The 10,779-nt window shown below is 37.8% G+C and overlaps 1 long non-coding RNA gene across 13 annotated transcripts; it reads left to right on the top strand.

The window, feature by feature from the left end:
- The first annotated feature begins 328 nt into the window (after nucleotides 1-328).
- LOC110940253 lies at nucleotides 329-5,367 on the top strand. 13 transcript variants are annotated; one of them, XR_004883731.1, is made up of 7 exons: nucleotides 332-811; nucleotides 1,372-1,421; nucleotides 1,504-1,563; nucleotides 1,647-1,730; nucleotides 1,853-3,146; nucleotides 3,791-3,846; nucleotides 4,188-5,367. It is a non-coding gene; the product is annotated as an uncharacterized LOC110940253 (long non-coding RNA). The 13 variants fall into 13 exon arrangements; XR_004883730.1 differs by having other exon boundaries at nucleotides 347-811; nucleotides 1,853-1,921; nucleotides 1,980-2,089; nucleotides 2,167-5,367; XR_004883727.1 differs by having other exon boundaries at nucleotides 329-811; nucleotides 1,853-3,846.
- The last annotated feature ends 5,412 nt before the right edge of the window (nucleotides 5,368-10,779 follow it).

Here is a 10,779-nt window from a genome sequence, read left to right as displayed (position 1 = left end):
TAACATTTAATATTAATTTATTATTTATATATTTAATATAAGATAAGTAGGAAAGAGAGGTATTTATTTTAAAAATATATTAAATTAAAAATTTAGATTTGAGGATAATATTTTATTAAAATGTAATAAGATTTAATATTAATTTATTATTTATCTATACTATCTATAATAAGAGAAGATGAGCTGATGTAAACTGCCTACGTGTCAGCTTCTAAGGTATGCCACATGTCAATGATGATGTCATAATTTCGTTTTTTATTAAGATAAATTACTGATTTTTTAAGAGGGAATTTCAAAATCAATTTCAAAACTCAAATCATAATTTTAATCCTCCTCTCTCTCAAATATAGTCCTGCCTTCATTTTCAAAATTCAAACCAGTCATCTTCACACCTCTCTCTTTCTATCTTCAACTCGGAAGAACATCTTCACACCTCTCTCTCTCTTCAAACCATAGCCACCGCCACCGCCACCGCAACGGCCACCAGAAGACTATTAATATTCCACCGAGTTCACCTCGCTAACAAAATCACGCGCGCGTTCTCCACAAATCAAAGCCCTAATTCCCTCAAATCTCAATCGGTGAGTTTGAAGATGAAGACGAGATTAACAAGACGAAGTTGCAATTACAGTTACCTAGGGTTTTCATCTGGGTATTTTATTTTATGCCGGCGTTTCTCCTCAACTTGTTAGGGTTCCGGCACTGTGTACAGATTTGTCACTTTGTTCTGATCATCCGAAGACAAGTAATCGCTAGGGTTGGGTTACGATACTGTGTTCAGATCCTCAACTATCTAGGGTTTCGGCAAACTGTAAGTTTTTTGTGCTTCCTGTGCTGTTTTAATAGAATGTTGGTGTTAGTTTCAGATCCTCAAATCTGTTTAGAAAATAGGGTTTGTATCTATGTTGATTTTAGTTTTTGATAACCAATTTTGATTTCAAGAAATCGAGTTATAATGGCAAGCCTTGAAGTAAAATTGGAGGTGGGCTTTGATGGTGTTGTTGTAATCCTCATCTCCAATTTACCTGTTAATCTTTTCAAGTAAGCTTTGATTCAATAATCTTTCGTTCAATCTTGATTTTTTTAATTTTAACCTTAAGTAAAATGATCGATAAAATGTCTTTGTGAGAATCATATAATATAATGAAGTTGATATAAACTTGTGAATGTGTTTTAAGCTTCTTATTTAAGTTAGTTGGTATTTTAAGTATATAATGATAATTATTTGTTTCTCAACTGTCATTTACTAATACATAACTATTTAAATTTATATGATCAAGATCGATCCCCACCCCATGAACACGGCCCGTTTAGCAGCCGCTTTTATAACATTGTGTCTTTTTTCTGATCATTGTTTGTATTTCCCTACAGGCTAGAAAGACTCCTTTAGTGGAATCTTTTGATTCTTCTGGTGAAGAAGAGTAAGATCATGCACTTTAGAGTTTAGTGCATTGTATTTTTTTCTGAATTTAATTTTATAAAAGGGATTTTGTTTGTTTGTAGGCTTGCTATTCAGAGGCTTGAGATGATGAAAAATACTTGACGCAAAGACTTGCAAATGAGGTCATACTTTTGATTTTCTAAATGCATGCGGTGAATATATATTTTTAAACAATATTAGTGTATATATATTTTTTTTATTTTAGGCTAGAGGAAACACGGTACTTCAAGCTAGCTTGGAAAGAAGGAAGCAAGCATTACACGAACGTAGGATAGCACTTGAACAAGATGTAAGCCCTCCTTTCTTCATTTAGCCAGTATCCGATTTTTTTTGCCATCGATATAGTAAACGTTATCCATTTTGGCATTAAAAAAGTGGACTAATTTGCTTCTTTTAATTGTATTATTACAGGTTCATGAAAAGGGCGCTGAAGTTGTGCGCATGTACAAAACATTATTTGGAAGTCAAGGATTCTGAAAGGTAAAGAAAGATGTTTACGTCGTTATTTTGTGATAAAACTGACACATTTTTATTTTAGGGGATGGGTTTGTACTTTTAAAGGCACGATGGACAAGCGGTAACTTGTGAAGATTTCTTTGTTGTTATGCGAGATGCTAATCATGCAGATTTTGCTAATTTCTTATTATGGTATTTGCCATACTTTCTTTATACGGGTTTTTTGATACTGATTTCCTAAATTTTGTGACTTTATGGTGCAAATATAGGTATTCACAAGTGGGGACTCCTGTTGCTGTTTGTTTGATAACGTATTTGAAAATAGTGTATGTTAAGGTTTTGACAATATGGTGTTTCTAGGGTTTATAAGCACTGGATTTGGTCATTGAGTTTCAGAAATTATACTCAGATTCTATTGGTAATATGATCTGAAGACTACGTCGGGGATGTTCGAGAAAGTGGAGAAGCGGGGATTCTTCTACTTAGGTTTTGTTTTTTTTTTTTTTTTTGTTCTTTCTAAGGTAAGTCTTTGAAGCAGCTTAGTCAAATTTCAGCATGTGTATATATGTAATATTTTGCATCACTATTTGAGATTTAGGATTTCTCATATTCCCATTAATTTGTAGATGATGCTGCAATTGTTTTTAATCAAGTTGTATATAATAAATGAAAATTATTTGGGCCACTGTTGAGTCAAAACAGTGTTGTTAAAACAGTGGTTTGAAACCACTTTTGGGTTAAAACAGAGTTTTAAAGCACTGTTGGGTTAAAACAGTGGTTGAAACCACTGTTGGGTTAAAACAGTGTTTCAAGCCACTGTTGGGTTAAAAACAGTGTTTGAAAACACTGTTGAGTCAAAACACTGTTGTTAAAGCAGTGGTTTGAAACCACTCTTGGGTTAAAACAGAGTTTTAAACTACTGTTGGGTTAAAACAGTGTTTGAAACCACTGTTAGGTTAAAACAATGTTTCTAGCCACTGTTGAGTTACTTTTTTTGTTGGTTTTTACATGAACGTGTTCTTCTTTCTCTTTATAATGAATGCATATTGTTAAAATATGTTTCTTAACCTTCGTTTATTGTATCATTTGTTGTAGGTTTTAATTAATAGACGTCGTTTCATATCATCTTGATGTCATTTGATAATGAATCATTGTCGAAGAACCCAAGAATCCGAAGTGACTATGCACTTTATTATTCAGATGTATGGAATTAAGGATCTAATTCTACTCGGATATCGGGGGGAATGTTGTAAGTTTTAATGTTTCTGTCTCGAAACTCCTTTCTTTTCCTTTTGTTTTTGTAATGTAACCGGTACCGGAACTCTAAATCCCTAACATTTTATTGGTTGGGCAATATATATTAGGTTGTCAACCATGATATAGTGGATTCCTGTATTTATGTATGTATTTATATATTAGGTTGTTAACCATGATATTTGGTTCGTACCAGTTTGGTACGGTACCGGTATTTTATCGAATTTTACCCTCAAATACCGGTACCGTCTCAGTACCAGTAACCGTATTTACTGATCTTCGGTATCGGTACCAAGCTCATCCCAATTTGTAACTACAGTTTTCGAGTTGCAAATTTGAAATGGTTTTAATATATTTGAATTTAGGAAGCAATAGGGTCAAAAAAATTTCCCATAAAGTTAACTTTTGGATTCAGTGGACAATACACTAATTACCATAATATAAAATTCATCAAAAATGTAGATATTTTCATCAACTGATTTCAAAGCTTTTGTAATATGCATTGTTACGAATCGATGCTTTTAGCAGAGGTGGACAAGGCTGGGTACTGGTTCATTACTTTTTATAACAAAACATTATTATTTGAATTTGAGTGTACAATTTATATCTTTTCAATGACGTTTTATCGAGTGGAACCAGGGGTAAATATGGCAATTGGAATTCGGAAGACTTCTGTTGTGAAGCTGCCTCATCAAGTATGACATTTGCTATTTCGACCCTTACTTATAAAGGGAAGATTTGAGTTCTTTTTTAATAGGCCGAATGAGTAAAATAAAAGGCTTAAAAGGAAACGAATCAGATTTTTCAAAATTGATTTATTAAAAGGTTAGATCATGGTAATAAACTAATAATATAGTTTTAGTAATTATCTTCATCAAACTAATTATTTAAAAAAAATATGGTCAAAAGTGTTTCGGTCAATCAACTGGGTTCTACCATTCGCGATATTGACCGATATATCACCGATTTTCTCGATATCAGTACCTTTCTTCTTGGTTCTACCATTCGTGTTGTTTGCTGTTTTGTTGCATAACAGGTCAAAGTCCCTACTTGGATCGGTGATATTGAAGAAGAAGAAGAGTTTGTAGGCGTTGGTGCCCGATTCGGTCCTATGTTGGAATCGAAGGAGAATAAAGTTTTCGTCTCATGTTTGGAGGGTTTTTAGGAGTTTTGATCTTCATGAACCCCTTTGCTGTCAAATAGTGTTCTGCATTATCTTTGTTTCTGTTTCTATACTGTATCTGCCAATCCAGATCCTCAATGGCTTTCGATTTGTTGATGCTCAAGTTTGTTTTCTGATCTCATTTATTATAGATGATGTGAAGGTTGTTAAGTGTTATGTAACTTGATTTGTCAATTATGTATGTAACTATGTGTAAGAATTAATGATTATATCATCATCTAGATACACGAAGTTTACACTCTCATTGTTATTTGTTGACATGCCGTAACGACGCAGCGCGCGGCTGCTCAGACGCCGCAGCGGGCACCGCAAACGCAGCAACGTGGCTGCCGCTACAACGCAGCGGCGCGGCTGCCGCCAAAATGCAGTGGCGCGGCTGCCGCCAAAACGCAATGGCACGGCTGCCCCCAAAACGCAACGGCGCGGCTACCGTAACGCCGTAGCGCGCGGCTGCCGTAACGCCACAATGCGTAGCTGCTGAAACGTAGAGCGCGGCTGCTCAAACCGACTGACATGCTTTAAATCATAGGTCGAGATGAAGGGTATTTTGGACATTTTAAAAATATTTGAACTCATCCTGTAGGGACCCTGAACTGATCAAGAAAATCGATGCAGCAATGTCTCTTGAAGTGAGAGCAACGGGGATTAACTACACATTTGCACCTTGTATCGCGGTTTGCAGAGATCCAAGATGGGGTCGTTGCTTCAAAAGCTACAGTGAAGATCCGGCAATTGTTTGTCAAATGACCGAACTTATCCCCGATTTACATGGAGATATTACGGCTAATGGTCGCAAAGGCGTACCTTACGGTTTACATGGATAACATTAAACTTATTATTATGTTTGGTCGATTGTTTAAGTCTTTTTATGGGATGTTAATTGTTTAAACATAAGCGCGGATTGTTTAGCATTGTATGGGCCATAAGCAAAGTCAAATGGGTCCGATTTGGGCTGTACAAAAGAAACGACGAATGTGATAAGGTATATGTAGGAGAACCGTTCACAAAATAAATAAAATAACAATTTTGTTTATCAATATCCTAAAAAAACAATACATAAAGGAAAAATACAACCAAACTGTAAGGTAATACAATACAAGAAATTTAAACTAAAGTAAGAACATATTACAAAAGAAAATAAGGAAAAACATAAAACGATGGTGACTGAGGCACGCGAAAATCACGCTTCCCTTAAAACAGATTTCGGGCTACCCAGGTGAACGCGTCTATTTCCCAGGGTACAACAGCCTAAGCAGGTCGTACTGCCGGGATTAGCCTAGCACATGAAACAATACCTGAAACAAGAGTGCGTAGAGATCCAAAATTCGGAAATTCGTTAGAAGCTGTGTTTGTTGTATGAACCATACGAGTTTCAGTCTCTCGTGTGTCTAAAATAAAGCACGAAGCTTTGTATATAACAACAGACTAGAATTCGAAATGATCAGTCTCTATTAAATACAAAATTCAATAAGAATAAATTCTAAGACTTAACCATTTTTCAGTTAGGAACTTGAACAGTCTCTAGTTGACCACAAGCCAAGACACATCTAAAAAAATACTAAAGGCGGCTGCAAGCGGCTCGCGGCGATGCGAGCATGCGAAGTGCAAAGTGCGCCATCAAAGCGCCACATTGCGCCCATCGCCCTCGTCCCGGTCCCGGTCCCGGTCCCGTGCCCGTGCCCAGGCGCGTGTCGGGTGCTTCGCACCCTCCTGGCAACCACTGGGTGTGAGTTGTCACACAAGAATACATTCGTTTAGAGAATTCTAATTATAAATCCACAAAAGATTTATCTCTCCACCTATGTAGGACAAGCTCCATTTCCCACATGTTTATGGTTCCAACACACAAACTTAATGCACAAGATCTCTCATTTATCTTGGCTTAATTATTAGATAATTATTATATTAATTGATAATATAATATTATTTTTAAAATTTCCAACAATCCCCCACATGAATGGAGATCGTCCCGTACACTCAAGTGTCATGATAAGATTTCGGCGGTTAAGTAATGCAGGATAGGTAGGTTTCCCTTTGAACCCTCCTTTGTGACATATACTTAGTCTCCTAGCGGTTAGTAGACGCGATGTCCTTGAACCAACCCCTTTTTATGTAGACGTTATTACATATCACACATTACTCTTCCTGGTCTGGCTAACCCCTCATAGTTGTGTCCGTTATGGTCATGGAGCACCATCCTGGTTCTGCAAGAGCTCTAGGAATTGTGCCCCCAATTCCATTTGAAGCGACCCCAATTCTCTCTAACATAGGTGATTTACAAATCATTAAAAGCCATATGCTTAACCTCTCTTTATATCACTGATTTTAATTAGGAATGGACTAGGAAGTTTGTACCTCCCTTTGTATGTTGAGGTACTCCCCCACAGTGATCTCAGTTCGTACAGTTAGGTGGTCCTATTGAGCCTAGATCATGGGATCTCCAATCTTCTAGGATAGGTTTTCCGTTGTACAAACTTACTCCAAGGGCTTTAGACCCATTCCCATCGACGACTTATGTACTACCTCTCTGCTTAAGCCTTTTGTAAGCGGATCCGCAATGTTATCCTTTGACCTCACATAGTCAATTGTGATAACTCCAGTTGAGAGTAGTTGCCGTATCGTGTTATGCCAACATCGCATGTGCCTTGATCTGCCATTATACATTGCACTTTGAGCTCTACCAATAGCTGATTGGCAATCACAATGTATGCAAATAGCAGTCAAAGGCTTAGGCCATCTTGGAACATATTCCAAGAATTGACGCAACCATTCTGCCTCTTCTCCAGCTTTATCTAATGCGATAAACTCAGATTCCATCGTGGATCTAGCTATAAGAGTTTGTTTGGACGACTTCCAAGATATAGCCGCTTCTCCAAGGGTAAACACATAACCACTTGTAGATCTAGAATCTTTCGTATCGGGTATCCAGTTGGCATCACTGAATCCTTCCACAACAGCTGGATTTTGGCCATAATGCAGTCCATAATTTCTCGTGTATCTCAAATACCTTAATAATCTTGTTATACCCTTCCAGTTCTCTGAACTAGGATTACTAGTATATCTACTTAGCCTACTCACAGCAAATGCTAAGTCTGGTCAAGTACATGACATGAGATACATAAGACTGCCAATGATCCTTGAGTATTCCAATTGAGCAACACTCTTGCCTCTATTTTTTGACAAATGTTGAGAGGTATCAATTGGAGTTTGAGCTACACTCATGTCCCCAGGATTGAACTTGTCAAGGATCTTATCCACATAATGAGATTGACTTAGCACCAAACCAGTTTGGGTTCTAATGATCTTTACTCCAAGGATCACATCAGCTAGACCCATATCTTTCATGTCAAATCTCACTTTCAACATGTCTTTAGTAGATCTGATCATCTTATCATCACTCCCAATGATAAGCATATCATCTACATAAAGACATAAGATCACATAACCTTTAGAAGTGTCTTTCAAATAGACAGATTTGTCGCATTCATTTATTTTGAAACCACTGTGAAGCATAACTTGGTCAAATTTTTGATGCCATTGTTTTGGAGCTTGCTTCAAGCCATATAATGACTTGACGAGTTTACACACTTTGCCCTCTTGGACAGGAGCAGAAAAACCCTCTGGTTGCTCCATGTAAATCTCTTCCTCTAATTCCCCATTGAGAAATGCAGTTTTTACATCCATTTGATGTATTTCCAAATTTCTCAAAGCTGCAATTGCAAGCACCAATCTAATTGAGGTTATTCTGATCACAGGCGAGTATGTGTCAAAATAGTCAAGAGCTTCCTTTTGTCTAAACCCTTTGATCACAAGCCTTGCCTTATACTTGTCGACAGAGCCATCAGCTTTCATCTTTTTCTTGAATATCCATCGATATCCAAGTGGCTTGCATCCTGGTGGAAGATCTACTAGCTCCCAAGTATGATTCTGCAAGATAGAATCAATTTCACTCTTGATGGCTTCTTTCCATTGAGGTCCATCAGAAGAGGTGGCTGCTTCTCAATAGGTTTGAGGCTCACTCTCAACCATGAATGTAAGAAAGTCAGGCCCAAAGGATTTCTCAGTCCTTTGCCTTTTACTTCTTCTTGGCTCACCCTCTTCAACCTCTAATTGTTCTTGAGTTTCCTCTCGAACAGTCTCATCAACCATTGTTGACGAACTTGCATGATTGGTTGTTGAAGAACTTGCATGAGTTTGTACTAACATTGGAAACTCTTCTTCAAAGTATGTCACATTTCCTGGCCTTGTCTCTATGATAGAGTCCTTGTGCACATCAGGATTCTTGGATTCATATACAAGAAAACGATGTGAGCTACCGTTTTTGGCATATCCAATGAAAATGCAATCAACAGTTTTTGGCCCTATTCTAAGTGCCTTAGGGGGTGTAACAATCACCTTGGCCAGGCACCCCCACACTTTCAAGTATTTATAGGATGATTTGTGTCCCCACTACAACTCATGAGGTGTTACATCCTTATTCTTGAAAGGTATTTTATTTAACAGAAAATTGGCCGACAAAATGCCCCCCCCCCCACATGTCCTGGCTCACCCCAGAACTTGTCAACATGGCATTCATCATTTCTTTTAGTGTACGATTCTTTCGCTCCGCGATGCCATTTGATTGTGGGGTATAAGGAAGGGTACACTCGTGTATTATGCCACTTTTTGCACATAATTCCCCGAATGGTGAAACATATTCACCTCCTCTATCACTTCTCACACGTTTTATTTTCTTGTTGAGTTGATTCTCAACTTCAGCTTTATACAAGATAAACTTGTCAATTGCTTCATCCTTACTCTTAAGTAAGTAAACATAACAATATCTAGTATTGTCATCGATAAAGGTAATAAAATATTTATTACCACCTCTAGTGGGAATTGATTTTAAGTCACACACATCAGTGTGAATCAGATCAAGGGGTTCAGTTATTCTTTCAACTGATTTGAAGGATGATCTTGTTTGTTTGGCTTCAACACAAGTTTTACATTTTGTTTTAGAGTCAATAGCAAAAGTTGGTATGTAATCTAATTTAATTAAACGACGCATCGAATTAAAATTTACATGACCAAGATGTCCATGCCAAACATTAGGAGACTCAACCAAGTAAGCAGAAGTACTAGCACTTTTATTCATGTTTTTCTTAACAGCCATTACATTTAGTTTAAACATGCCATTTTGGGCATAGCCCTTTCCAACAAACATACCACGCTTAGTTAAAACAAAATTATCACTTTCAAAAACCAAACGAAAACCATGCTTGTTATGCATCCAACCCGACACAAGACTCTTGCGCAGGTCTGGAACATAAAGCACATTCTTCAAAGTGAGCTCTTTCCCAGAAGTCCACTTCAAGATCACATCACCTTCTCCCTTGATATCAGTTGTAGCAGCATTAGCCATGTACAACTTTTCTCCCACCACCTCTTTAAACGTATTAAAGAGGGTCCTATCTGGGCACACATGGCGGGTTACCCCAGTATCAACCCACCCCCTTTTGGCTCGTTAGCCACCAAATTTACCTCCTCCGACATGGCAGTGAGGTCCGAAATCATGGCCACTAATGGCATACCATCATCATTAACCATAAGAGCCGTGTCACATTTAGGCTCTTTGCATTGGTCAGCACGGTGACCAGTTTGTCCATAGTTGTAACACTTCCCTTTAAAGGGACCAACCTTCTTCTTCACACCACCTTTCTTTGGCCCAAGGTCAACACCTTTGTTTTTCCCTTTTCCATTGAACTTGTGGCCTTTATTACCCTTGTGACCCCTCGAGGATTGACCATGTTCCACAAGGTTCGCTTTTGCAGAAGCTTCAACTTGACTTCCCTTGTGTGATATTCTGTTATCCTACTCAATACGAAGACGAACCACAAGGTCTTCGATAGTCATTTCCTTTCGCTTATGCTTAAGGTAATTCTTGAAGTCCACCCAACTAGGAGGCAACTTTTCAACAATTGCTGCCACTTGGAATGTTTCACTCAGATTCATTCCTTCCGACGGAGGAGGTGGCTGTGGTGGCAGGGGAAAGGGGAAAGGGGAGGGGTGGTGGTGATGGTCTGCACTTTGTGGTAAAGAGAAGAGGCAGAGATGTGTTAATGTGTGGGTATATCATGTTCTTTTTTTCATTTTCAATTAAAAGAAGGTGTTTTTGGATAATATAATAAAAATTAAATACTTATATAAAAATTTAGTTAAATACTCTTACTTTAACTAAAAATTTTAACTTAGTTAGAGCCGTGGAGCAAACTGGCGATAAAACGGAAACATCAGGGATTAAAATGGCTATTTTTACAGGTTTGCGGCAAAACCGTTAAAGTGACCAAACCACAGGGAGCAAAACGGAAGTTTACTCAAAGTTTTAATTTGGAAACAAGAAAACCCAAACGAGAGTCGTCTTCTTCACGTCCTATCCCCATCTCTGGCGAGCCTCTTTTTTCCGGCA

The sequence above is a fragment of the Helianthus annuus genome, chromosome 16 (assembly GCF_002127325.2).
Source record: "Helianthus annuus cultivar XRQ/B chromosome 16, HanXRQr2.0-SUNRISE, whole genome shotgun sequence".
NCBI lineage: Eukaryota > Viridiplantae > Streptophyta > Magnoliopsida > Asterales > Asteraceae > Helianthus > Helianthus annuus.
The sequence above is the reverse complement of the archived record's forward strand: the minus strand, read 5'-3'. Positions and strand labels throughout refer to the sequence as shown.